General features: G+C 36.1%; 1 protein-coding gene across 3 annotated transcripts in view; it reads right to left on the reverse strand.

The window, feature by feature from the left end:
• LOC113100676 (zinc finger protein 721-like) overlaps positions 1–8,613 on the reverse strand; it is a 56,016-nt gene that overhangs the window by 25,379 nt on the left and 22,024 nt on the right. The window contains exon 1 of one of the 3 annotated variants that reach the window (XR_003289761.1): positions 4,476–4,563. The exons of the other annotated variants lie outside the window; for them this stretch is intronic. The gene's annotated coding sequence lies outside the window, so the exon portion shown is untranslated. Of the gene's footprint in view, positions 1–4,475; positions 4,564–8,613 lie in introns of those variants that run through there. 3 annotated transcript variants of the gene reach the window in all.

Here is an 8,613-nt window from a genome sequence, read left to right on the forward strand (position 1 = left end):
ATATATATATATTTTTATTTGTCAAGCAATAGGTATTACCTACTTATATTTAACTATATTATTTCAACATTTCCCTGTTATGTCTGTAAAGCTGCTTTGAAACAATATGTAAAAAAAAAAAAAAAAAAAAAGTGCGTGTTCAGCTCACATTTATTTACATATCAATAATACATTACATATAATTACATATTAATAATTTCTGACGCACCTACTGTAGTTACTGTAACTACACAACATTTGCTCTCACAGACACATTCACAACGGACCCGTATATATTCTCCTCTTCTCTTTGTGCAGTCTGAATCAAAACATCGTCATGCGCTGGCGAACGTAAAGTTAGCCTCTTCTTCCTTGCTTCTCTCTTAATTTTCATCAGGAGGACTAGCGCTATCGCTCGCTTCTTACAACGGGACAGATACATGTTTGCTGCTGACCGAAAGGAGGAACAACAGACTATGAAAGAGCTCCCGCTAAAAGTTTTTAAAACTCCGCCAACGCCATAGTGCAGCGCTGCGCTGCGCTGCAAATCGCGTTGTATCTGAAGGGCAACGCTGAACCCAGCGGCCAAGCGCCGTGCATACCGCGTCCTGTGTGAAAGGACCATGACGCGGTCATTATGTGGGAACACACCGCAATAGAATAAGACTAAGTTAAATGCTAAAGTTATAGTTGGACCTCTTATTAACGTTCGCGCTCTTCCACTGATAGACATGGTATTAGCTTTGTGGCTAATCTAATATAGCAATGCATTAGCGGCTGTAAGTGATGTTGCAGAATATTTAGAAGTGATAATGATAGGACCGTTAGCTAGAACTACCACACCGTTTTTATATACAGTGTATGAACTAAATCTACAATCATTTCACATGAGGAACGACAGACTCACCTGGGTGGGCTGATCGCTTTCTTCTGTAGTGAATTTCTGGCGCTGTTGTCAACTCTGGAGTTGCAGACCGCCCTCTGGTGGGCAAACTATGCAACACTCATAACATGAGTGAAGCATGAGACTCCGTTTCTCATGTTCCATCGGCCGTTATAAACGCCGATGCCGATTTAAATGCAATTAGCACATATCGGCCGATATATCGGTCGGGCTCTACTTTTAATAATACATTATAAAATCAAAAGTTGTATTTGCTAATATTATTAATTGCTGCTAACATTAACTAACAATAAATAGCTGTATTCTTAATAAATCAACAATAACAAATAATATTATCTACCCTAACAATTAGCGATTACACATTGTTATTTAATTTTAACTTGCTTTAACTAATGTTAACACATGGGCCCTTATTTTAAAGTGGTAACAACTGTTCTTTCCTTTATTTGAACATAATCTATTCTTTACTTTTTTTTCTCCTAATTTAATTGTTTACTTAAACTTGTTAACTTTATATTTTTGTGTAATTTATAAATAGTCTTTCTTTAGTAAAAGATCAACTATTAAGAAGCTTGGGTTCGGGGGAACATGACTGCCCTGCTGGGACGTTCGCAGCTGGCTACTCGATGGACGCGTGGGAGAGATGGCGGCTCTACCAGCACGGGCCTCTGCAAAAGAAGCTGCTGGAACAACAAATACCCTGGAAGAGCACTGTAGTGAGACGCTCTTGCGTTCCTCCCCCCTCTTCCACAGACACCTGCTGATTGTTGACTCGGTCTAGGACCTGATCAAGGCTGTCTCCATGGCAACTTGCTGTGTCACTATCACAATCTGCAGACTGAGGCACTAGATTTGAATACCAGCTCTCCAGCCTAAAAATACACAAACTCATACACACACACACACACACACACACACACACACACCTCCCCATCCCCTCGCCCTTGCCCTCGCTGCTTTGTACCACCAGTCTGACAAGCGGGTCTGTGACCAGCACCGCAGGGCTGATGGACCGGATGACTGATTGCCTGTGCTGGTTTACCTCCACCCCCCTTTTCCCCTCCCCTGTTGCAAAGTCGTGTTTTTATGGTGTTTTGATTATGTGCTTTTGTTGCTCAGGTGTTTTTCCTGTTCTCAAACTGTACTCCCAAAAGAGCATATTCTGCATCTTCTTTTTTTCTCCTCCCTTCACTTATGTTATGTTGTATTTATTCTTCCCATGTACTGCATTTCGTTGCCTTGTACCCACATGTGCAATGACAATTATGTTGAATCTAATCTAATTATCAGGGCCGTGCACAGACCTTTTGAGGGGCATGTGCTGAAACTGAAAAAGGGCACCCCCTCCCTTTTTTATATCAATTATATATGGTTTTATAAGCTAATTTGTATTATTTGGTTAACATGATTACGAATTACATTGAGAAGAGGGGAAGGTGAGCAATGAGTCAAGTATTTTTGACAAACCTTTTTGAAATATAATTTAAGTAATTATGTCCAACTCAATTCCAGATTATAAGAAACTATAGCCATACCGTTACTATAACATATCCAACATGTATCCGCCTACCTGGCAAAAATTTGATACTGTGGTGGACCAGGGATGTTGGTCTCTTGAAGATCTCTTATTCACTACACTTTCCCTAAAATAAGCCAGCAATGAATAAATAAATAAAAATAGTGTGAAAAGTACAGTTGCAGTGAAAAGCATTTCTGAAGGATCACGTGACACTGAAGAGTACTGATGTAATGATGCTGAAAATTCAGCTTTGATCACAAAAATAAATTACATTTTAAAATATATTCAAATAGAAAACAGTTATTTAAAATTGTACAAATATTACACAATATTACTGTTTTTGCTGTATTTTGGATCAAATAAATGAAGCCATGGAATGAATCATGAATTACATTCTGCATGATAAAATATAAAGATTTCACAGTGATCTTCTGTAATTTTTTTTTTTTTAGTTACTACTACATTACTGTAGTAAAACCATGTTTTACTGCATTTTATACATGTGAGAACGAGCGGAGAGTATACCATAACATGATTAGCCTAAATGTTAATAAATGAAGTGTATCAGCAATCATAAATCAAAGAAGAAATTTCTTAGAAATATATGTTGTCTAGGTGACGAGGATCACTCGTCGCTTTGTGTAAGATCCAGTACGAAACAGCGCGGGGGCGCACCTGTTTTGATTTTCCGATGGTAAAAACTAATTATATGTTGTTGTATTACTTATCAATATATAGTTTTTGACCAGTGAATGTGTGCAAATGTGAATTTTTTTTTGTCCGTCATTAAAACGGCGACGGCGCCTGCCGCTTCCAGGACACCTGTTATCACATTACATTTTCAGCTATATAGACGGAGCGCTCAGTTTTTCCTGTGGTAAAATGCATTTGGCCAAAATCGCATTTTATAAAAGATGAAATGCTACTGTATGCACAGGCTATTTAAGTGTTGGCTATGTATTGGCTATGACTAGATGGTAAATGCTAGCCCTCTCTCTCAGGCAACGTCCCACATATCTGAGTCAGTGAGTCAGTCAGACATCAAATAAATAGAATATGAGCCTTTATAGACATAGTGTTTAGTAGTACTTATTCAAACAACAAGATATTTTATTTACCCTTCGCAAAACTTTGTTCAGCTCAGCTGTTGTCTACTGTGCGGCTGCTGTGGAACTTCAGTTGATTCAATTAATATAGAGGGGGCGGAGTTATCAGCTTACTGACAGATTGAGGATCGAATAAGATTTACACAAGCTCGTTTTAAGAACTTTAATTTGCTAAATATTTGTAAAACAGACATACAGACGTAAAGGGTGACCAATAGCATTGATAAAAAATAAAATAAAATAAAAAAAAAACACAACCAAAAAAAGGGCACTTCGGAGTGTAAGGGCAAAAAGGGCATGTGCTCTGCACAGGTTGAGCCCTACCTGTGCACGTGCCTGCTAATTATTATAGCCTATTAAACAGAGTCTGAAGCAAAACTATTTAAAATCTTGTGTAGGCTACTTTCTGTGTTCTGATAAATAAAATAATTGTGCTTGTAAATGTCTCCATATCCCCTTATTAAGCTAAAGCATATAATAATAATAATAATAATAACAACAACAACAACAACAACAACAACCACCACAACAACCACAACAACAATAATACATTTGCATTGGGCACCTATTTTTATTTATTATTATTTTTAATACGCTCCTAATTTTTTTCACCTTAGGAGCTCATGTGCTACTTGAGAAAAAGGTAGCGACAATACCTGAAACGTTCAAAAAGCAAACAATGATGACTAAAAATCTATTATTTTCAATTCACTTTTTGTCAGGATGGTCACACGGCGTATGCCTGTGTTAACAGGACAATTTTTTTTGTTTAAATACGGGACAGTTCCGTCATTCAGAATGGTTTGCAACCCTGCTGCTAGGCTAAATGTTTATGTCTGTTAGCAGATACCAGAAAAGACGCACAAATAAGGCTGTACCAGATGAAAAACAATACAGAAATGACGATGTAAATGTTGCTTTAACAAGCTGTATCTTTATAATTATATGAATAAACAAATTATCTCACCTCAGAAGATCCAGAGATCCTGTGTTATGGCTCTGGCGGTAACTTCTTTTATGTTAATAGCGACTGGCAAGCGTGTAGTGATGTCCGGTTCGCGAACGAATCGTTATATTTAACCGGATCTTCTTAGTGAACCGGTCGAGCCAGTTCACAAAATCGAACTGAATCGTTTGAAACGGGTCGTGTCTCAACGAATTACCTAAATTGGTCGGTTTATAAACGTGCCTGACACTCGCTCAGACTCGAATTAAACCCATATCCCGAGTTATTCAGTTAACGTTACTCTAACAGTACATTGACTAACTACTATGAAAAGAGAACTGACGATGAGCACGAGCAGAGCAGCTGATGGGAAGTTCGGATCATTTTTCCGACTCGGACTTTTGAGTCACGTTTAGCAAAATGAATCTTTTTTCGAGTCATTTCGTTCATTTTAGCAAAATGTAATTAAAATGTTACGTCTTACTTCCCCAACACATCTAGTACTTGCGCAAACGTTGATCACACTACAAACAATACAAAACTAAAATGCTATAAGATACAAAAAAGGTTAATTCATTTTTCACCTGGGTCTTCATTCTGTGATTAGCTCACCTCACCTCCTATCTGGCAAACCTTCGGTTCAAGTCGTTCCTTAATCAAGTGACAGACCCATACACTATTTCTGACATTTCTGTCACTGTGTTTTTGTTACCTTTCTTCAGGATCTGTGGTGTTATTATTTTATAAATAAATAAAACCCTGTGCTAAATAAAATATTGATTATTTTTTCTTTTTGACTGTCTATCAGTAAATAGGCTATATAATAATATAATAATCCAAGCCTACAATACAAAATACTTATAGCCTATTTGTTCATTTTTAATCCAATTTTGAGTTTGCTGGTATAATAATTGCTTTTCCTAGGCAAACTTGACATATTGGTCTAATATATGTACAAGAAGATTGCTCAAAAAGGACATGATGGCATAAATTAAAAGCAAATATTATTTTGAATCCTAAACAAGTAACACTACAGTTCTATAGTCTAATCTGAAGGGTGAACTCAAAAGACATAAATCATACAACAAGGTAATTTTGAGAAAAAAAAAAAAACATATCTTAATCAAAGTGATTTCGCCATCATATGGACAACATTTAATGCATAACCAATAATTATTATAAAAAATAATAATAACAAATAATATGCACCCATTTGTAAGGAAGGTTGCAAAAGACTCTAGCAAATGTTGTCACGTCACGTCACAAAAGAACGACAAAAAAAAAAAAACCTTATATTCACTTGAGCAAACCAGTACTTCCAAAATATTTTAACATAAATGCTATTACATTTCTACCTGGGTTCTATAAATTCTTAATTGTAAACGCACCCGTATTCTCTAATTCATTCTTTAACTAATTTATTTCCCCAATATATTTCTTACAGTTTGAGTTTGCTGGTATAATAATTGCTTTTCCTAGGCAAACTTGACATATTGGTCTAATATATGTACAAGAAGATTACTCAAAAAGGACATGATGGCATAAATTAAAAGCAAATATTATTTTGAATCCTAAACAAGTAACACTACAGTTCTATAGTCTAATCTGAAGGGTGAACTCAAAAGACATAAATCATACAACAAGGTAATTTTGAAAAAAAAAAACATATCTTCATCAAAGTGATTTCGCCATCATATGGACAACATTTAATGCATAACCAATAATTATTATAAAAAATAATAATAACAAATAATATGCACCCATTTGTAAGGAAGGTTGCAAATGACTCTAGCCAATGTTGTCACGTCACGTCACAAAAGAACGAAAAAAAAAAAAAAAAAAAAAACTTATATTCACTTGAGCAAACCAGTACTTCCAAAATATTTTAACATAAATGCTATTACATTTCTACCTGGGTTCTATAAATTCTTAATTGTAAACGCACCCGTATTCTCTAATTCATTCTTTAACTAATTTCTTTACCCAATACATTTCTTACAGTACATTGTAACATGTTGAACTGTTTCGTTAAAGTCACATACCTCTCAAAGACCTGCTGGATGTTTGCTTATTAAATGCATTGTAGCTGTTTAACCTTGTATGCCCAAATCCTACCCTTGTAATGTTCTCCTCAGTTCTGGCCCAACTCTTCCCTTACCCACTGCTGACCGTATTTGATACAAATGTTTACATCTGGTATATTTGTCCCAATGCTGCTGCTATCATTTCTAAATATACTTCTTGATTTTATTTCTAACCAGCTTCTTTCTAGTTTTAAAGACAGCTCCTGCATGTCAGAGAAATTGGTGAGCCGAAATGTTTCTCATTGGTGAAAGGCCAATCAGCCTTTACCATAAATATACATCATTACTTTTGGCTGAAAAAAGATGGTGTGATGCTGTATATTTATATAGATGAGGTTAATAATAATAAAAAAGATATTAGGTGTTAAAATGAATCATCCCTGGCTCAAACCTGAACGTCATTTTACACTGCATGCAGTTGCTTAGTGAAAAACATCAACTAAACAAAACATATTTGGCGCTCAGAATGAGCATAAACTGTTAAAATATTTTGCCTAATTACATTTAATTAAGTGTAAGTGTACATGTTGCACATGTTCCTACCCCATGGTCATGGCACAAAAATACTATTAATGGACTGCACGATTGGGAAAATGTTCATATTGCGGTTATTGAGGTCAATATGTGATTACAATAAATGTCAACTTGATATGTTTTTAAGGAAATTGCACACACAGATTAGTGATAATGCTAACATTTGTTTTTTTTTAAACTATAGATGTTTCCAAAAATATTTTTTTTTACAAAATGAAATAACATTTGCATTAACAAACATTTTTTTATTATAGCTGAAATAATTTGTTTTTATAAAAACATACACATTTTCACAAAAAATATGACATTTTAAACATTTTGTCCAAACAAACAGGGACATTAACGCAGGATGTAACGTACTCTGTATAAACTTCTTTTGGAAACTGGATATAAAATTATGGTTCACTCAAAAAGTATTTTTTTTTTTTTAATGACCAACTGGTACTTACAAATCCTCTTTCTAAATTAAACTTATCACATTAGAGGTTCTTTGCCAAAAAGACAAGCATATCCACCTTGTCTGGTTTCAGAGTGTTGATTCGACACAACATTACCACTAGTGCAAAAAGCTCTCTCTGATGTAGAGCTCGTTGCTTGTATGCCTAGATATTTCAATGCTACCTAGGGAAGTTTACTTTGTGGATCTTAACAGCATTTCAGTTGATTTTCTCCATGCTCTATATATGGCATGTAAATGTAAACATTGAGTTCAGTGGCCACTGCTTCTCTAAACTGTGGCATAAGATAAGATGTGGATGACAATGATGCTCTTGGTGCTGTGCATGTGATTTCCTTGTAGAAACTGGCCAGAATTTTCTTCTGGGCTTTAGCACCACATCCATGTTATCATTTTCCATCACTGCAGTCCGTTGGGCTACAGATTTGCTGGTGTTGAATTTCCTGAAACAAATAATGCACATTTTAGAAATTTGTTATATTGAATTCTTACCAGTTAAGTAATCAGTTTCACTCACTATCAACTCAGAGATGCCTAGTACCTTTAAGGTCTAGGTCTCTTCTTCAGAGATGTATTGAGTTCGGAACCTTGGGTCTAGGAAAGCTCTGAAGTTTAGCAAGTCCTGTGTGGCTGTATATTTGTTGTTGAGTTAGCTAACAATTTTTGATTTCAGTGATTTGGTCAGGTCAGCATCTGTTTCATCTTCAGCCAGCACTGAGGTGTTCAGAAGATGCACAGCAGGTTTCACACAAGATATGCTCACATAACGTTCACCCAATAAGGCACTTGTAGTCCTGGAGTAGGCTTAGTGACTTGTTTACAGATTCCAAGACCTCCAGGTCCTGCCATGAAAGGAGTAGACCTCGCACTTTGCTGTCTGTAGAGAGAACTTGGGACAATGCACTTTGCTGCTCTAGTACTCTTGCTATCATTTTCTGAGTGGAACCCCATCGTGTTGAGGAGTCTGTCACCATGGCATGCTCTGGGAGGTTGAGCTCTCGTTGTGCTTCCCTTAAGGTCATTCTTTTCTTTCAACAATCTTCCTGCATATCCCAGTAGCTCTGCTAATGGATTGTGCATTATC

The sequence above is a fragment of the Carassius auratus genome, unplaced genomic scaffold (assembly GCF_003368295.1).
Source record: "Carassius auratus strain Wakin unplaced genomic scaffold, ASM336829v1 scaf_tig00217332, whole genome shotgun sequence".
Classification (NCBI taxonomy): domain Eukaryota; kingdom Metazoa; phylum Chordata; class Actinopteri; order Cypriniformes; family Cyprinidae; genus Carassius; species Carassius auratus.